The sequence below is a fragment of the Sycon ciliatum genome, chromosome 4 (genome assembly GCF_964019385.1).
Source record: "Sycon ciliatum chromosome 4, ocSycCili1.1, whole genome shotgun sequence".
Taxonomy (NCBI): domain Eukaryota; kingdom Metazoa; phylum Porifera; class Calcarea; order Leucosolenida; family Sycettidae; genus Sycon; species Sycon ciliatum.
The window spans coordinates 25,245,743-25,266,794 of NC_088646.1; the positions used below are offsets into that span (position 1 = coordinate 25,245,743).

At 47.3% G+C, this 21,052-nt stretch overlaps 1 long non-coding RNA gene across 1 annotated transcript; it reads left to right on the forward strand.

The window, feature by feature from the left end:
- Window positions 1-14,649: 14,649 nt before the first annotated feature.
- LOC135815246 (uncharacterized) lies at window positions 14,650-16,974 on the forward strand. Its single transcript, XR_010553273.1, has 2 exons — window positions 14,650-15,353; window positions 16,385-16,974. It is a non-coding gene; the product is annotated as an uncharacterized LOC135815246 (long non-coding RNA).
- The last annotated feature ends 4,078 nt before the right edge of the window (window positions 16,975-21,052 follow it).

Here is a 21,052-nt window from a genome sequence, read left to right on the forward strand (position 1 = left end):
TAGACCGCGTTCAGCGACGAGCAGCCCGTATCTGCTTGCGGATCCCCCTTTTTGCACCAGTCCATCACAGCTCACTTCTTCATCATCTCCAACTCCACACATTAGTCTCTCGGCAACTCTTACGACAGGTTACTCTTGCCCACAACATCAAGTACATCCGCGCTCCCCTTCACCTGCAACAGCCTCACCTTGCACGACCAATCACAGAGCAGCCATATGCACTACGACACACGAGAACATACACATTGAGAACATCACACACATACCGACACACCAACTCACCCATCAACCTGTCCCTTCACAATTTCAACCAACTACCCCCCGACCTGCGTGAAACAAATAGCAAGCATGCGTTTAAATCAATGGCGTCTACCCTCATTCTATCATCCATATGCTCCTGTAGTAGCTCACACTGAACCCCATCGTAACCCCATCCCCCTGCAATGTGTTGGTTTCCTTACTTGCTAGACTGATTTTATATGATTCTGGACTGATTTGAATCATATTATCTTCCTTATTGGCCATGGGCCATCGTGGAAATAAAGAATAATAATAATAAAATACGGTAAGTTACAAGTATGACGAACTCGTATAATAGCGAATTTCGTGGTAACAAGAGTGCGATAATACTCATAAAAAGGACACACTTCAGGCTCATTACAAACATCTTGAAAGTTTTTGTCTTCACAAGTATACTTTCAAGCCTTCTCATCAGGTGAAATACAGGCAAGGGAAAAGGAACAGGAACAGTGGATTAAATACAGTAAGAAGGTGGTAAAACAGCGCAAAAAGAAAGAAAGAAAGAAAGAAAGAAAGAAAGAAGATAGCTAAAGTAAACAGCGAAAATTGCAATAATGACACAAAGGTGCAAATGCGAGAAAACTCAATAAGCGCGACATGTAGTGCGACAACAAGAGACAACCACTGGACATACATGTAACTAACGAGGTTTTGACGACCTACCTAACAGCCTAAGTGTGAATTTGATTTGTTTCTGCTTGCAAAGGTTGGGTTTCCTTGTGTGGATGTATACAGCTTCCAAAACATTCAGCAATCTAGCACTGCGTACACGTGACACAATCGAAAAACAATCATCCGAATACACAGCACGACAATCAGGATGCTCAAACAAATGACTAGCAATGGACGACTCATACTTATCAGAACTAACATCAGAACAATCAGCATGTGCGGTGGACACATCCGATTTCACATGGCTAGTCGAGTGGACCCTAGCCGTTGCCTCTGTCTGTGCTTTAGTCGCTGCCATCGCCGCCGTTGCCGATCTTGTCATTCTTCTGGTTGATGCGGTTCCTGTCACTGCCAAGCACGTAGGTGTCTTGTCCGGTTGTTTTTCTGGTGGTCTAGTTAATTGTGAGGTGACGTTGCTTGGTATTGATGCCGCTGCGTTGGACCATCTTGTACCAGGATGATTCTTTGCTGGACGTCTCACCTGATGAGAAGGCTTGAAAGTATACTTGTGAAGACAAAAACTTTCAAGATGTTTGTAATGAGCCTGAAGTGTGTCCTTTTTATGAGTATTATCGCATTTTTGTCTCAGAGGAAACTGTTAACAAGAGTGCATAAACATTTATGGTCTCTTGGTTGTAATCATAGCGAGCCATTGTCCATGGTGGTTTCATTCCGCGTACATGTACGTGACGTAGAGTAGCGATGTCATGGAGCACTGTGCTACCACCCCACATCTTTCTATCTTTTTATTTTTCTCCTCAGCTTCTTCTTCTTCATATGCTATTGGCGGAGACTCCCTCGATTTAGGCTAAGGCCTGTGGAGAATCCATAAATACAAATGTAGGGGGTGTTCTTCACAAGGCAAAGGCATTTAATATGGAGTTTCAGGGAACCTCCTGAAGTGGCTCCGAAGCTATCGGGCTGCAGCGCTGACACTTTGACAGACGAATCCGGATTGTTGTGACTTGTGAGTGACCAAACCTATTAAACCTGAATTCAGAATCAGCTCAGGTGTGCAGCAAGGGAGCATACATGCACATGTATTGAGCCCCACTGGGTTCCTCCTCGATATTACCATGATTACATGTACATGTATTATTTATCATTATCAATGACATGGCCGGCCACCTCCCAGCTACATATACATGTCCATGTACATGTACATCATGTCCCCAGCTGGGTTGTACATGTACATGATTGTACAATGTAGCTGGGAGGTGATAAGCAGATGATACTGTGCTGTGTTGTTGTTGTTTATTTATTTTACATCGCATGTCAAACGGGCAGTTCTGCCCAATATTATGAAAGCGATGACAACCAGTAAGAAGAGTCAGAAATGAAGAGGAGATAAATAAAAAATAATAAAATGGAAGTAAGAATGAGTGATTACCTGACGATGGCCAAGTGCCGAAACGTTGTAAAATAACGGAACTGGTTCGGATGTGATGTGCAGCGCTATGGGAATGGGTGTGTCCACCCGAATTCTTTTAACAATGAGTGGAGGCAGAAAAAGAGATCTCAAATTAGTGCAAATCGGGTCATCGAAGCATGATTCTCTCGAGCCTCATCAGCTGGTTTCGAAAGCCATTACATTTTGTAACAGTTTTCCTCTCCACGCTCTGTTACATCACTACGTGTACGCGCCACATCTAACACCTTCCTTCTACACTAACACCTAGCACCTTATTCGTCAACACGCGCTCTTCTGATCTACATGTATGTGCTAAGCTTTCACCTCATCCCGCCGCTCTTGCTGATTGGAAGCTGTGTTGCGTTGCTCCTATAGTTGAAGTAGTTCACTGCTTAGTTTAGTTTGGTTGTCTTATTCTGAGATTCAATGAATACTGTTACATAATCATTGGTAGCAGAGGATGGCTGAACCAGAATCCTTCTTGCTGTATGCTCTTTGCCTGGCAGTTGCTTTCCTGCCCCTCTTTCTTTCCAGGTTGATCCGTGAAGTCAAAGAAGCGGGCGGTGATGGAAGTTCTGCCTCTAGCCGGCTGCCTCAGCCTCACTGTGCTTCGCCTCGAACTCGGCACGCCAAGGAGCCTATGCAGCTGGCAAGCCAGCCGTCGACGATGCCAGAACACGGAAAATCGCTCCCGTATCGGACAGCTCCGCGGCTTGCTATAGCTCTCTCCTGAGGAGAGGGAGCGCCTAAGCTGGCAGGGTGGCTGCTTTGCTTGCAGGGAGCCGAGAGACACATGGCGAAGGATCGTCCAACTAACCCAAACGCTGGTCGCCAGTGAAGAACGGGGTGCGTTTGCTGGCGGTGAGGAAAGGTGCACCCAACCCAATCGAAGTCGGCAACCGGTTCGAAAACCTGATGATAGGGGAGCCGGCGCTTGAAGAGCTTGAAGAGGCCACTTCCGAGTCCAGTTATCATGTCGGCAATGTTAATTAGTCAACGAAAGATGAGACTCTTGAGCACGGCAACCTTCTCCGGATAAAAGAAAAAATCAACGGTTGGCACGCCACAATGCTCATAGACTCGGGATCTACACACGATTTTGTATCCGACTCGTTCGTGCAGAACCACAACATTCCAACGGAGACTCTTGCCGACACGCTGAAGGTCACTCTGGCCATAGCCCATGGTTCATCGACATCGTCAAGTCTGCAACGGACCAGCCAAGTAAGAGTTTAAAGGACTTCAGAGTGACCTACAGTCCTTCACTGTATTTCCATTGAGCCGGTACGGTGTTATTCTCAGCAAGCCGTGGCTAACGAGGCACAACCCTGCAATAAACTTTCAAACCAATGAAGTTTTTTTTTTAAACAAAGAAAAACTAGACGCGAAGGTGCACACCAGCCATCCGAACCACCATCCAGGCCATCCAGATCCTCCGTCACCTGTTGAAGCCATGAGGATATCCGGCACTCAAGCCAGCCATGAATTGAGGAAAGGCGCTCAAGGAATCCTGGCTCGGGTCACTGCTGCCGAGGAAAGTCTCCTTATGGTGCTCCGGTATTCTTTGTAAAAAAATCTGACGGTTCGTTGCGGTTGGTTTGTGATTGGAGGAACTTGAACAAGATTACAATTAAGAACAAGGCATGCTTGCCCAACATTTACGACTTATTCGATACCGTTCAGGGTAGCTCCTATTTCACCAAGCTTCACTTGCGCGCAGGATGCAATCAAATTTGAATCCGTTTAAGAATATGTACATGTACCAAAGACGGCTATAAACACCCCACTTGGTCATTTCCAGTTTCGTGTAATAGAATTCGGTTTGACAAACGCTCTTGCAACCTTCCAGGCCCTGATGAATGATATATTCCGACCCTATTTACGCAAGTTTTATAGTGGTTTTTCTCAACAACATCCTGATCTTTAGCAGAACCTGGCAATACCATCTTGAATGCATAGAAACAGTACTTAAGTCTTCGGGAAAATCAGTTATTCTGTAACAAGTGAGAGGGATACCCAGATGACGAAGCGACTTGAGAGTCAGAGGAGAATGTACTGGACGAGTTTGGCTGGCCCATTGCTCAACTTAAGGAACAATAGATCTAGGTTGCATCTAGGAAGCAATCAAGGGTGATATTGTTCACCGTGATCTTGCACCATTGCGTTCCGTTCTAGAAGTGCATTTCATCGTTTTCACATCTTAACTTTGCGGCCATCATTCACCATTGAGTTTCTTTCTAGAACATGTTGAACAAGTATCATACTGGAGTGTTCGATTGTTATCTTTCACGCGCATGGTATCGTTCAAGAAACCTTGTGATACTTGTTGGCATTGTTTAGGTGTTATAATATCACCATTGGTCATTTATAGTGATCTGTGTTGCAATTAGTACACCGATGCTTCCTGATGAGCGTTGTCCGAAAGCTAGTTCGATGCATGTTTATATTTTTCATCGTTCCTATTATTGTTTTTCACATTACATTTCCATTACAGGTATTTCTTTGTCCAACACCACTTTACATCTCAATAAAACCTTCGTAACATGTCGCTTCAGCTGATTCTGTTTATTGCCATCTTAAAATTGTTGTCACCTCGCCGCCTGTTCAAATTATCAAACTATTCTTCTACATACTTGTATAGTTACGGTTGCCTGCCTCTTTGAGGAAGGGGGGGGGGGGGTAGTGTAACAGTTTTCCTCTCCACGCTCTGTTACATCACTACGTGTACGCGCCACATCTAACACCTTAGTCCTTACTTCTACACTAACACGTAGCACCTTATTCGTCAACACGCGCTCTTCTTATCTTATCTTATCTATGTGCTGAGCTTTCACCTCATCCCGCCGCTCTTGCTAATTGGAAGCTGCGTTGCGTTGCTCCCATATAGTTCACTGCTTAGTTTAGTTTGGTTGTCTTATTCTGAGATTCAATGAATACTGTTACACCTTTAGCCGAAGTAAAATACGCGTAACGTGCGTTTGAACTCACGGACAGATACTATCGACTTCATACTGACATACAGTCGGGCAGGACATTCCAGAGGCGGTACCTGGCTAGAAGCGGTCGGGATGAGCCAGAAGAACTGTGGACCAGGGGGAGGGGAAGGTAGTGCCAGTGCCTCCCGTCCCTGAGCGCTCTCCCAGTTGGCCTAGTGCAGCTCCAGACTGCTGTAGATGCCCTCGCAGAATGGGGCCACAGCCACGAGCCGACGATGTCCCAAGTCTTGACGGTTTCCCATCAGATTCACCATCAACCCCGGCCGATTCCTCCAGCCACTTTGAATGGGGTGGCCATAGAGGAAGCGGAGGAGCTGAAGCTGCTTGGAGTGCTCTTCGATCGGAGCCTTCCTTCCATTCCCGCTTCCGACAAGTTGCAGTCCGTGGTCACTAACGTATTGGCTTCATGAGGAAAGCTCTGCCAATCCTCGACAACAAAGTCAAGTATGCCGTGTACCGCGGCTTCGTCCGCCCAGTACTGCCCACTTTTACGTGCGTACCAACCGGCTGCACCAAGCACAGCACCGAGCCCTAAGCTCTTTTCCCGGGGTCTTACCTCCCACGCCTCACTGCTCGGCGTCAAGTCGCAGCACTCACATGCCTCTACAACTAGTACAAGCTGCACGGGATTGATGGCCTTCCAGTTGTGACAACCATGATACACCGGGCCGAGGGCAGTTGCTAACCAGCTCCGGCATTCCGCTCGCCATCAGCAAGAGGAGCAGCATCCACTAGCAACAGACACTTCCTCTCCTCCCTCCCCCCCCCCCCTCCCTCCGAGCTCGCCACTCTCCGATCCGGATCTTCCCCCCCCCCCCCCCCCTCGCCACGATCCAAGAATGGTTTCCCTTCTGCCCTGCTGCGCGACCTTCCCACACAGAAGTGAATGCAGGCATTCAAGGCAGACGCATACAACTACACTACAAAGTACAAGTCTCTCCGCAGGCGAGACTGGCACTCACTGAGCTACAGATTTCCTCTGAACCTTCCCTGAACATCTTCCCCGAGGCCCGATTGCACCATGGCTCTCTCTTCTTAGTTTAGTTTTTACTCTGTTACATGACTGTGTCATCTTTCCATTTTCCCCTCTATACAATTATGTACAAACAAAAAGTCATGTACATGTATCTACTCTCAGAGTCTCACCCTCCTGATCCCCTTTGTCTACTCTTCCCCACACTCTACTAGTAGACCCAGGTGCTCGAAGTCCGTACACTTTTACAGTGTGTGTTTGCCGAGCTGAAACTCACACTAGCAATGATCACTTGCCAGAATCCTGCTCGTGGATGGAAGGTATCTTGTCCAAGTTTGTTCTGAGGCCAGGCTCGATTGAACCAGGCCATCTTTCGATCCGATCTGTTTCTCTGGAGTTCGCTGATTTTTCATATCAATTTTTTGTGTCGCAGAGGGTACTCTAAGTCCGTACTGATCAGAGGTGACTCGAAATACACACATATTTCTGCTAATTGCTAACTTGCAATCCCTCGGTTACGACGAAAGCACCGAAGGGATATGTTTGGCATGTGCCTCCACCAGTATTTCTTGCAAAAGCGTAGTTTGTTGCCGAAATGCAAGCTGTTTTTAGTCGGCTCAGAGAAGAAGCAGCTGCGCTGTGAAAACCGCGGGAAAACAGTGGTGGAGATGCCAGGAGTGTCAACCTTTCTGCAAGGATTGGTGGTTCTCTGTAAATTCTTCTCCTCTGGCCTCTAAGCTGGCTCTTGATCTTGATGATTGAGTGAAGGTCTGTTTGACGCTGTGTCCGTTCGAAATCGGTCTTGGCAAAGTTGATTTTTGCATGAAATGTAACCCAATTTGTATTTCGTATGGACACTCGAAAACCCACTCGCGTGGTATGGGACTTCTGCTTATCGTAGATCCCTCAAAATTGCTACGCGAGGAGAACATACCACACTGGCCCCTCCATAAGTAGAGGATATAACCCGAGTCAGAGGGTTATACCGGCTGAATATAAATCCCGACTGCGATAGCAGGAGGGATTTATATGAGGGTACGGTATAACCCGACTACGAGGGTCATATCCTACTTATGCCAGGTACCCCTACGCATTTCCAGAACAACGAACCTATTTGGAGATCTCCTACATCATGCAGTACATGAACATCTTCTGATGGTTATCAGTTTTCAGTTGAAAGAATGGTCGAGCAAGGTCAGAAGGAGATTCCTCCGTGGATGTTTGGCATAAGATTTCCTTTCAGTACCAGTGCATATTGTAGCATCTTCATGATCTTGTCTTGAGTCGTGAGCGGTGCGGAAGTCGACTGAATTGCTGCGGTGCTGGAGTTTGTCGTTGAATCAAACTACCGTCACTAGTTAGATTACAGACTCTTTGGGAGTAAGTGTTACTATAATTATGGTACAGTGCTGATTTTCACATGCGGCATCTTATAATCAGTTTTGCTTGCAAGTAGATGCATTTTGCATGCACTGTTTTGTATCACATTTCAATCCAATCTATTGTAGCCTTTTCCACTGAATCGGGTTGAAGTACATGTACATGTACAGTCCGTATCGCCTATAAGGTTGGCGGCTATAGTAATATACTGGATATAGTGATCAATTTCTCAAATTCATTTTCATTTGCCATAACTAAGTATACACAGTTATCGCGTATAGTAATAATCGTCTATAGTAATATATCGCCTATAGTGATCAAATTCTTATTTCAAAAGACCTTTATTACATTATTTTGCATCGGTTATAGTGATTGATGTAAAATCAAGTGATGGCAGAGGAGAACAGGGTGTTACTTCTTCGTGAAGAACTTGTCCAGTGAGTGTTGTTTGGTGAGTTTAGCTCGTACAAGTTGCCAAAATCATGAGGAAATGCTGATTTTTGTGTGTCAGGAGCTACAGCCAGCTACATGACATTGTACATGTATGTAGTGCGTATGTGCACGGCGCGCTGAGTCGTTTGACACCCCACTCGCATACATTGCATGCAGTATCGGTCATAGTAATATATCGCTTATAGTGATAAAATGATCAAAATCAAACACCAACGCTATAGGCGATACTGACTGTACACTGGTATTATAAACTTATTTACGAAGGAGACAGTCTGTTGATGATCTTCAACTCTTCGAAGTACAATGTACATTGCTGACCCATTCGGGATACTTCGTGGTTATTCGACGTTCTTTATCCTCAGATTCAGTATAACAGAATACTCTGTAGACGAATTCCAGGTCATTCCTCTTTTCCATTGTGTACTGTTCCTCGTCAGTGTGCCGTTCTGTGTGGAGTGTACACGTGCATGTGGTGTCCGTTGTGTCTGTTTTTGTATGGTCCGTGCGCTGGAGTACTGCCGCCGTACAAGTTCACTGCCTTTCAGGCAGTGAACATGTACGGTGGCAGTGCCCTAGCGTACGTACCGTGCACCGGGATTTATCTTTACTTATAAAAGAGAGGCACCTATGACGTGTGTCTGTGTGTGTGTCACGCTCCTTATAAAGAAGAGGCACCTGTGACGTGTGTTTTTGTGTCACGCTGAAGCGCTGCGGAGCAGCGCTGCCCTGAGCACGCGAAGCGTGCGAACAGTGTAGCACAGTGTAGCTAGCGGCCGCAGAAGCACTGAGCACGCGAAGCGTGCGAATCGTGTAGCTAGCGGAAGCAGCCACAGCACTGAGCACGCGAAGCTTTCGAATCGTGTAGCCACCACCACGTGCTGAGCACGCGAAGCGTGCGAACAGTGTAGGTACGTAGACCCCGGTGCTCGAATCAGAAACTATTTGACAGGTGTGCAATTTCTCATCTGTAAATCTCAACAATGTCAGAATATACTTTTGGAGAGGCGATGGAACAGGGAAGAGAGTCTGGCTTGACCCACCCAGCAGGAATTCAGAACATGGGTGCGCTACAACACAAGCTACAGACGCAGTAAAATTGTCGTATTTCCTTCGGATTTTTATTTCTACGGTGGTAGCGCTTATACTTATACTATAGCAGACACGATCAGTACGAGTAGCAGTAGCAGCCGCGCGCAGAAGCACTGAGCACGCGAAGCGTGCGAATCATGTAGCCACCTAGCCTAGGCCATAGGTAGCACTAGCAGCCGCACAAGCGCTGCGGACCACGTGAACCGTTCTCTGCAAATAGAAACATCTCCAACAAAAGGATACAAAAGATCTGCACTGACTGCACTCTGCATCTGATCTGCAGTGAAGAGCGCATCGCACTTTTGTTCGTAAGTTTTTGAACTTTTTGAGCCGCTTCATCCGCCACCAGGTGATGGACAACCCTGACCAGCCTCCCGAAGGCGTAACAGACGTCCCTCCTTCTCCTTCCAACGATGAAGAACCTCCCTCACCAGGACTTCAGCGGTCTAGGTCTGGCCACCACCACGTGCTGAGCACGTGTGCTGTTCATGTACTTGCTTCACCGGTGCACCCGCGCTTGCCACATTCGGCCAGGCAACGCTGGCGGGGGTGCTGCTAGTATTCTATATAAATCCCGCGCGGGATTTATACTGGCCTATATAACCATGGCTAGACGAGCGCTGATTGGCTGAAAACAGGCCCTCCGTACCGTACCATGGTATAAGATATTTGAGTCGAATACAATAACAGAACATGAAATAATAATTATGGGCGTACGAACTTAGGATACCATGTACGGACTTCGAGCACCTGGGTCTACTAGTGTTGCACTGAAGTGTCACTGAAGACCTCTACTCACTGACTCAGGTCTGCGGAGCCGGAGATACAATGACTATGAATGATTGGAAAGGCTTTCTGTCTAAAGCCTTTCCATACTGGTGCTCGATGTTTTCAGTTTGGGGACACCAAAATTAGTGTACCGCTAAAGACACGTGGTCGACACGTTGTTGACACGTTGTAGACATGTTGTTGACACGTGACCCAATAAGCGGCCTACCAAGGGCCTTTGGGGACCGCTAACAGCAACTGTGGAACAGTGCAGTGCCCTTTTTTGGAGCAACGTACGAGTAGTGCCCATGGATTATGACCCCGCGACCCCAATCTACGTGGCGATCCGCAATTCGCTACTTCATACTGACTGGCGTCCGGCATCGTCCCGAATTTGGCCGCAATCTGCTCTCGGGACCCTGTAGGGCTCCCTGACCTGCTCCATCTCCGCCATCGTCAATGTACTGCGCATCCACCCAGGCCAGGACTGCACTTACTTACGGGAAGGAGTATTTGCAAGATGGAACCTGGGAACTGGAAGACGACGAAGAAGAAGCGTGGGAATCCGGCAGCAATGGCTGGGATGTAAGTCCAACATTGCTGGTGCTAGAGTTGCCACTGCTTGCTTATAAGGGAATCATGTGTGTTGCCCTTTTTTGCCTTTTCCGACGTCCTCCTCCGACTGTACTCCCAGGACTGAACTTACGGGAAGGAGTGCTTCCAAGATGGGAGACGAAGAAGAAGAAGAAGCCGCTGAATCCGGCGGCAATGGCTGGGATGTAAGTCCAACAATAAACATTGCTGGTGCTAGAATTGCCACTGCTTGTTTATAAGGGGTTCATGTGTGTTGCCCTTTTTTGCCTTCTCCCATGTTCTCTTCCGACTGTACTGGTGAACGCTGTCACATATGTTGCCCTTTCCAGGCAGTAGAAGGGAGGGGCGGAGGGCAGCACATCTATCCTGGCATCCAGGAATGCTGGGTGGAACTGGGCAATCTGACCTTTCCTCTTACTCCAATGATGGTATGGATGGGGAGTTCTTGAACGTCCTCAGTCTTGTTAGAGTGAACTGTGCAAATCGGCAATCGATGATAGCAGAGGACCAATGCCGATGGCGATGCTCCTTCCTTTTTCTCTGTCACAGGCTGCGTTCTCGAGAAGAAGCGTTATTTCTGCATTCCAAGAAGGACGGCACAATGGTGAGTGGAACTTCGTGGGTGTGCAGCCTTGCTAGTTGAGTTGTAAATCAACCATTCTTCCTGTCTCTGACTTCTTCAATGTCCTCCTCAGTGTCGGACTGTCCGCGTCGCATTGAACTGGTCCGATGAGGCTGCTATTGCACACACAGTGAGGGAACTCCCATGATACGGGAACTCGGAAGTACTGCTACAGTACAGGTAAGGTGGCCGTTGCTTATGTGCGTGCGCCGTTGTTGTCAACTTTTAAGCCAGATGTACTCCGACCTACACGGAGTCTGAAAGTAGTCAGCTGGCGAATTACAATTGAAGTTTAGACGTTAGATGCGCTTGGTCAGTTTCACAATGCATTGCACCAAGAGTACATAACCCCGGGGGTTATGTACTCTTGATTGCACTCAGCACCGCTTCTCGGAATATCTTGTCAGGATAGCTGTGGAACGCATCCTCCCCAGTGGAGGAACGGCAAATGTGCTGTTCATTTTAGGCTTGCTTTTATGGTACGTACAAATCCCCATTGAAAAGACATAGTGGAGACGAGAAACTGCAAATAGATGTTGGGAACCGCGAAGACCACCCTTCCTTGAGTTCCCTGAGGGTGTCGAGGGGGGGGGGGGGGAGAGTGGAGGAGGGACATTTAAAGCAGGATTCACAGGAGCATTTTCAGAAATTGCTTGTACATTTGTACCAGTTGTAGCCGACAAACGCATTCTCATTGAGCTTTGACTTGAGGCACGTCAGCAAGGCGCTGTTGCATCGCTTACGTCTTGTCGTGATTCTGTGAATGGTATTTTGTGCGAGTTTGCATCGCACGCAGAATCGCAGCCGGGTCATGCCGCATTGCGCAGCACACTGCCAAATTGCTTCTGTGACTCCCACGTGAATGGGAATTCCAATGGGAATGTAATCCATTGCCAACAGGTGTATTCCCGAGCTGCGCATCATACTGCAAAATTGCTCCTGTGCATGCAAGTGGATTTCATTGCTCTTTTCAGTTTAGGAAATTCTCGATTATGATAATTCTGCATGTGTGTGTGTGTGTGTGTACACCAGCCCTGAACATACATGTAGGTGACCCATTTGTGGTGTCTCATAGCCTACCTCACGACCTTATGCTTCCTTTCTGCATCACTTGTATCTTGCAGGTATATCATCCCGTGACGACCACATCGAAGTCTGAATTTGAAGTGTGAAGATGCTTCAGCAACCCCTTCATTTTTTCCATTGCTTTTATTGTGCTGCTACTGTGCATGTGTGTAACTTGTGGGGTATGCATGTGATGACAATGTATGCCGGTGACACGGTCAGATTTTGTCCATGCGTGTAACTTACATCTGCATGCTATCGTTGAAAAGGATCTGCCACTTACGATCTTCGGACGAGTATCAGGTCAGCTTGGTTTTGTGTGGGCTGTACCAGATGCTGTTCACTTCTCTATCTGTTGGATATGTGACTTTCTGCAAGTTTCTGGTGTATGGTGGCCACTTCTTTGCTTGTCTTTGTATGACATTACAATCATTCTGCACTCACTGCTTCCATGGTGTGGTCTGCAAACTGCAATCCTTACGCAAATATCATCACGGTTTGCAATGTTGTGCTTTGGCTGCCAGCTTACCTTTATTTTGTTTCACAACTGACTTCCTGAAGTATGGTGGCCACTGCTTTGCATGGCATTATACAATGTTCATCAAGAATTTTCCTGTTTGGGCCGTGTGTGTGTGTGTCACTGTGTGTGTATGTGTCACTGTGTGTGTATGTGTGTGCGTGCCCATGTGTGTGTGCCATGTGCATGTGCTTGTTTGTCACAATGTGTCTGTGTGCGGGGTAGCGAGGTGGGAAGGGCTGGAATGTATCCGTGTGCTACTGCAATCGCATGGCTACATACAGTGCATCGCGCGCATGCTCACCATGTTTATCTTCGGAGCTGGGCCGGGGTGGGGGAGGGAACAGAAAAAGAACTGAAATTACCCATATAAAAACCGCTCTGTGAGCGGTTCTGAAAAACCTCTACTGGTGCATGGTGCAGCCCCGTCGTAAAAGTAAGAAATTAGGACTGGTGCATTGTCCTCCCAAATGTGAACTGATCCACCTAAATCGCGATTGACGGGACCCGAACGCACCAGTAGCACGAGGTCGGGAGGGCACATGATTACAGCAATGGACCGGCGCCGATCAAGTTACCATACAACACTTACAGTACCCCGAAGCCCACCTTTGGCTTTGGCTATGGACCAGCGTCCCCAGCTGCATCCACAGGTACTAGGTAGGAACCTCGTGCTACTGGTGCGTTCGGGTCCCGTCAATCGCGATTTAGGTGGATCAGTTCACATTTGGGAGGACAATGCACCAGTCCTAATTTCTTACTTTTACGACGGGGCTGCACCATGCACCAGTAGAGGTTTTTCAGAACCGCTCACAGAGCGGTTTTTATATGGGTAATGATTGTACAACGGATGTACGTGTACTCGAGTTTCAGCACAACTATTACTTGGTTCTAAAAGTAATGGTCTTGTCTTGGTTGCGCTCACCTTCCCCTCCTTATGATTGTTATTTGAAAACTTATTTCTATAACTAACTACTTAGAACCTTCCATAATTAGTTGGACGGCTGTTGGAGTGCGCATCCAAGTCACCAAGATGTGCTACAGCTGTTAGTGTTAGCCAGCTAGTTGCAGAACGTCAGTCCCGTCGGTCAGTGTCGTGCCATGTTATCGCATGAGCTGATTGTTTAGTAACTGGTGGTGTTATTAGTGGACATTATAGCGTAACTTGTAGTTCCTTGGTCCTTTTTCTTTTCTATAAATTTATCCTTGGCTCTCTATCCGAGTCCATAACATTAAGGTATTATTCTTATAGCCGCCAACCCCATACTAGTAGCCGATAGCTGTACTTCGAACTGGCCAGGGAGTCTGAGTACAAAACAATTTGGCATTCATGATCTACTGAGTGAAGTATTTGTTGGTGTGGAGCGGCCATGATGATGATGATCACCCGACCGGTCCCTGGCACTGGCAGCATGTAGCTGGCCTGGACCTGGGCGGCTCGTACAACTCCTGTGCTTTCAATAATTATTATTATTCTTGTAGTATGGTCTATACGATATACCGATAGCTTGGTTGGAGACCAGGCTCGGAGTAGGAGTCCTCGAACCTCATCACCAGACGACAGGTCAGCATTCAGCAGTCCTATCAAGTATCATGCATATGTGCGGGCGGAACCATTCTATCAGCAGGACTCAACTCTTTGGTTGGTTGGTTGGTTTTTATTTCACTTCGCACATTCAAACGGGACTTGACGACCCAATAAAATGACGGCGAAGGCTTAGCCTAGAAGTGGCTATGAAAGAACATAGTAAAAGCTATGGAAGCACATAGTAAGAGAATAGGATACTAATAACTGCGGGTAAACGGGGGGAGAGAGAGAGAATACGATGTATCTGTGATACTACGTGCGGGTTACTGAACTGCACGGGGAGGGAGAGCAGAGCAATCAGCAGCAACTCGAACTACTCTCAAGTCAAGAGGTTACACTAGAAGTAGTATAGTGTCGTACGATCGACCTTGCACGGTCAACAAAAGTAATGGTTTGAGTAGTCTACCTCCGATCCGAGCTGCTCCTTTTTCTCGTCGAGGTTAGTCAGTGGTCACCTGTCTAGACGTCTCTTGTCCGTGATCACTGGGAATTATGACGCAGCGTGGTAGCAAAGGCAGCGCTGGCGACCGCCGATCCGGTGGAAGCAGCAGTCAGGGGGCAGGATCTGCTTTCCAAGCGGGATCGAATCGCGCTGGCGTGGCGGAGCCGTCGCCCCGTGGCAAGCGCAGGCTAAGTTTGATACTGGTGGTGATCGTGGTGGTGATCGGTGCTGCTCTGTGGCGCTGGTCGCTGCTGGGTAAAACCATTATGCAAGACGACAGCACCATCGACGTGCCGCAAGACCAGCGAGCAGCAGGCGCGGCGATGCCCATCATCGACGAGGGTGTGCTTCCGGGTGGCTTGGACGAGGGCAAGTTCATAGTTTCCGACTCTTCCGGAAGCAGTGTTGTCGGTGGAGGTGGTCCTGCCGCGAACCGACTGTAGTGCAGGAAGGCACCCATTTCCCGTTACCGCTACTGCGATAGTAAGTGTGGCCGTGTCGTTACAAATCATGGTCGCTTATTGGTTGTCTGCCGAACACTTTCGGACCAACCCAACCCCCACCCCACCCCTTCGAATAATAACGGTGAACAATTCCGAAGTTGAAAACTCAGTCATTGGAGATGTTTTAAAAAAGGTTTCCCATTCCATAGTGTTACACTGCCCAATGTCCAATGAACAAGGTTTGTGAGTATTACCTACTGTAGAACGCCGATTATCCGGACGTCAACTATCATGGGCCAGATGATGAAAGTATCCGGATCGCCTGGTCGGGCTGGACAAAACAAAATTAGGAGATTTTCGAGGTTTTTGCTGATTTTCGCCAATCAGAGCACCATTCGAGCGATGCACAAGATGTTTTACAACAGGTTAGAGTCGAAATGTATCACGGTAGTGTCATTTTGAGAAGCTGAAGTGCGCCTTGTTTCTGTTGTACTGCAGAACAGAATGAAAAATTAATGGCAAAACCATGTGGGAATAGTGCATGTTTTAGATAGATGTGTGACTGCTCCCTTATCTGAACACTGCATGCCCTGCAGCATTGCACATGCACGGCACATGTACAGCATTGCACATGCACGGCACATGTACATGTACATCTACATATGCCGCACTGTGTCAGGCTGTGTTTACACAAGAATGTTCAACCCAGGTTGAAAGTATGTATGGTTGAAAAACAAGCGAGTGTTTACATGAAGATTGTTGACCCGGGTCGACAACTGATATGCTGACAGAAGTCCATTTTTCTAGACTGGCATGGTCGCATGACTACTCTCGTGGGAAATTCCCATCTGCTATGCTGTGCAATCCTGGCGCCATGGTGGGTTGAAACTCGACTCGGGTTGAAAAGTCTCATGTAAACATAGCCTCAGTATGCTCCGGCCATATTCTTCCATGACAGCTATGGCACTGAGCAGCTTATAATTTCTCATGATGAGTGCATACAGCTGTAATGGGCTGCAACAAACTGACCTGCACTGTTCTTCATGTGGCATGATGCTGTGTACTCTGCAGATACGGAGAGGGCTGGTGTCCGCCACTTGTCAAGCCCATGGCCAGCAAAACCGGTGGAACTTGGCTAGCTAATCATAATGTGTACAAGAGCATTGCTTTCGCTCTGAAAAGGTCAGCCTGAAGACTTGACCCACAATCAGTGGCCCAATCAGACAGACATTGGTCCATTTGTCTTGTTTTTGACATCTCTCCGCCTTTCTCTTCTCCAACTTACGGTAACACCCTGTTTGTTTCTTGCGCTGCGGCATATATATGTTCCAACACATACTTCAGCCGTGACAGCCAGTACAACCCTTGCAATGGTTGAACTTGCCATCCAACAGTACTATGTGAATGTGCCGCAGTATGTAAACGTACATACATGGCGCATTTGATTTGTCTCCTCTGACACCTAATATTATTATCACCAAGTTTTCGTAACTCAAACTTAGTGAAAAGTTGGTGTACAAAGTCAAGCATGTGTTTCACACTATGATGAATGATGAGAGCTTACAAGATGTCTGCCTCATCGAGCCCAATGAGATTCCGGCTTCTATGCTGGGTATGTAACTCCCTGTCACACGCTGTGACCCGGCAAGACTCTCCATGTGTATGGCGTGACTGCGATTGGGATTGTGTGTGTGTGTGTGTGTGTGTATGTGCGTGTGTGTGCCTGCGTGTGAGTGTGTGCACCAGTGTGCGTGTGTGCGCACGTGCGCATGTGTGTGTGTGTACGTGTGTGTGTGTGTGTACGTGTGTGTGTGTGTGTGTGTACGTGTGTGTGTGTGTACGTGTGTGTACATGTGTGTGTGTGTGTACATGTGTGTGTGTGTGTGTGTGTGTACATGTGTGTGTGTGTGTACATGTGTGTGTGTGTGTGTACATGTGTGTGTGTGTGTGTGTACGTGTGTGTACATGTGTGTGTGTGTGTGTGTGTGTACATGTGTGTGTGTGTGTGTGTGTACATGTGTGTGTGTGTGTACATGTGTGTGTGTGTGTGTACATGTGTGCGTGTGTACGTGTGTGTGTGTACGTGTGTGTGTGTGTGTACGTGTGTGTGTGTGTGTGTGTGTGACATTGAGAATTGCATGAGTACTGTGTAGTTCATTTCTCTTTCGTCAATTCAAGTTTTGTGGAAATAGTGACGTCATGTGCCAAATCTCTGGCTCTTCCCCATCAAACCATAATGACTCAGAGCTACGGGCATTTCAAAATGGAGTGCTCAGTCCTGGACCGTCCCGATAAGACTGAGAGATACTAGTAAATGTCAATGATTTTCATCAGTGCACAATGCACATGCATGTAACGACATTATGAGCACAAAGCTCCCAGGAGTGTGCAACTAAAATATTACTTGAGCGAGGTATGAAGTAGCTCATTCATGTGCTCTAGAATACCATTTTCTGGTGCATGTATGTTTCATGCATGTGTGATGGTTGGGTGAAGAAGAGAAGCAGAAGGTAACAAGAGGAACCTGCCATATTAATTACTAGGCATTAGTGGTGAAACGAATATTCGAATATTCGAACATTCGTTCGGTTTGGCACATTCGAATATTCGTTAAGTCACATTCGAGTATTCGTTACGTCACTTCGAATTCAGTGCCTGTACATACATGGACGACGAACACGGTACAGTGCAGTGCGCACAGCCTGCCTGTGACTTTGTACTGCATGCATGCACATGTATGTCCATACTGGACTGCCAATGTTGCACATAACATTTATGAACTTCGAAGTAGCCTTATGTGGCAGTATATTTTACGCGGCACTACCGTTTGTCATACCTAATAATATATTAGTATTGACAATATCCATCAAATGACTGAGAGGAGGGCATGTGATGTCATCTGTGTTACCAAAAGAATATTCGTTCATTCGTTCGTTAAGCTGAAGAATATTCGACTAGTAGGTTTTGACATTCGTTTCACCACTACTAGGCATACATGTATACGCTTTGTATGGTTCTGCCAATCACACTGCTTTTCGAGCAGAGTCTGCCGAGCCGAGCATTGTCCAACAAGGTCAAATAGTAATACCAAGAGTAAAATTGCCCCCCCCCCTCCCCCGGAGCTTATGTACTCCTGGTATTACTGGTACCTGTATGTACATTGTAGTAGTGATATCGACCCGGTGGTTATACCGTACTCGGCATACCGAGTCCCTATGTCACGCCCAGCACCGATGCACGGTCGCGATGAGTTGCAATGTGCCTTCAATGTGCACGTTCGTTTGCATTCTTCATCGTTTGTGAGAATTATACCTGGTATTGCGAAGGCATTCACCTGCTTTGTCTGGTGAAGTAAAAATAATAAACAACAACAGCAGTGTATCGACCCACGTGTACATAGCCACGCGTACATAGCCTATGTACACGTGGGCATGGATCATGCATGTATTTAAAAAATTAAATTTTTATATCTAGTCTGGTTGCAAATCCGACCTCATAAAAATTACCGTAAATAGTACAATGTACATTACCTTGTAGTACTAGTAGAGGCGCGCGCGCAGTACAGCCTATTTCATTTTGTCACCACGTGCATGCTGGACGGTACGGCGGTACGCGGTATGCAGGACGAGTACTATACTGTCAGGCAGGTTGTACCCGACGTCAGGGTATGCACGCGTTTTCTTAGCTGTAGTTTTCGGTGGATTTTTCGGTAGTTTTTCCAGCTTCGGCGCGCCTCTCCGGCAAACCAGCCGATGCAGAGTGCCACTTGTTGCCGGTGCAATGGAAACGGCACCTGCGTCCGATGCGAGTGCCACAAGGAGGGTCGAGGATGCAGGAATTGCCTCCCCTCAAGGAAAAACCGATGCCGGAACGGCAACAGCCAACCGTCATCCCAACAACCGCCCACAGCGTCAGGGACCCGTACCGTACCGACGTTCGAGCCAGCTCCTGCGGCTAGGCTAGGCTTTTCCACAATTATGTTTTGCATAATTTTTGCATCTTGGGGGTAAAAATGAATCCCCGTTGTAAAAATGCATCTTTAGTGATTTTTGCAAGATTTTCTTCAAAAACAACAACGTTTGCGTGGTTTTTGCCAGATTTTCTTCAAAATTAACAAATTTGGCGTGATTTTGCCAGATTTTCTTCAAAAACAACAAGTTCAAGTTGCAAGTGTTAGCTAAACTTTAGCCTACAGGCTTTTTCTTCTGCTGGCAAGACTTGACCTTGCCCCGCACCTGACGTAACCTGGCTCTTGTCAGTCTCGAAATATGCCCAGCACTGGGGCAGGCAGGCGGCGCGCGGCAGTGCATGATGATGTGCATGCATGCACAGGTACTAGGTAGATCTACATGTCCTGTATACTCTAGTAGTGTAGGGTTCCCTGAGCTGATGCCAACATGTACATGCTTCGAATCAGGGAGTCGTAAAATACCGGTATTTTACGACTCCCTGCTTCGAATGAATTTGGCAGCCATCTTGTTGCCATGGCAACAGGTGAATAATTTTCGCACATTGGGTGATTTTTTGATTTTTTTAAGATTTTTTTCAAATCTATCCATTTTTGAGAATAACATCATTCCCCAAAAAAATCGAGTTTTACATCCACATCTTTCCAATATTTTTTCGAATAATGTGGAAAAGCCTACCTGCGGCCCAACTGCCATCCACGGGAGCCCGCACAGCAAGCGAGGCGGCAGTAGGTCAAACTGGTGCTAGTATGCATGCTGACGATGTCATACAGCGTGATGTGACAACGAGGCCGGCTACCACAACTGAGACCCCAGATCAGAGTCACTCGCCCGTTTCTAGCTCTCAACAGCTAGCGTGGGACCTGCTCGAGGCTGCGGACCCTGGAACGACCTGTAGAGGCGACGGTTTCAAATAGGAAATAGGTTGCAAACCGGAACGGACTCAATATTCACTTTCTCTCTTGGTATTTTGATTAGAAAACATATGTCACAGTGAGACTACGATGTGTTATACTCCGAGCCAAAATTTCATGGCTCTGCGATGACCAGAAGCGCCATATCAAGCAGGTGAGTTTTTGACGTGTTGCTTCGCACTGCGACTTGAGTTTTACGACTTTCGAAAAATCAACTTCTTGTCGCAGGTAAACAGCGGCTCGCCTCTCGACAATAAAGCACCGCATACCAATCAAAACTAATGGAAGCACACGCAAGGCTTATTGTTACTCTGTACTGGCCGTCGTGGAGCGATAGCAATTACCTAATTTCAGACCCAGAGTGAATTTGACGGGCACTCTAAAACGTGTCCGGTTTGGAGCCACCTCTGATTTGAACTTTTTTGAAGCGAAAAATTGGGCAACTTGGAGGCAATGGGTCAACACAAAGGAGTGGCTCAGTTCGATTGACTCTGGCCCCAGAGCAAACTTCAACATGCCAGTTTCCTTCCACAAACATATTTCGAGTGAAAAATCAACGTTGATGATCGTTTTGGGTCTATACAAATTTGGCTGTCAAAACGTTCCGGTATCGAGCCGTCTCCTCTACCAGGTGTCGGGACCTAGTGACTTCCGCGACAGCGGAGGATATATCAGTGTCCGACAGTCAAGTGCAACTGCTTGCCTCCCTGGACGAAAATCTGGAGACGGAACAGTCGACTTCTCAACCATACACACACCACGCACCGACACCTGTCCAGCATCCTACCGCCCCACTCACGACCAGCCTAGAGGGTGTCGAAGACCCCAGCGACACAGGTACCACTCACGCACTGCCT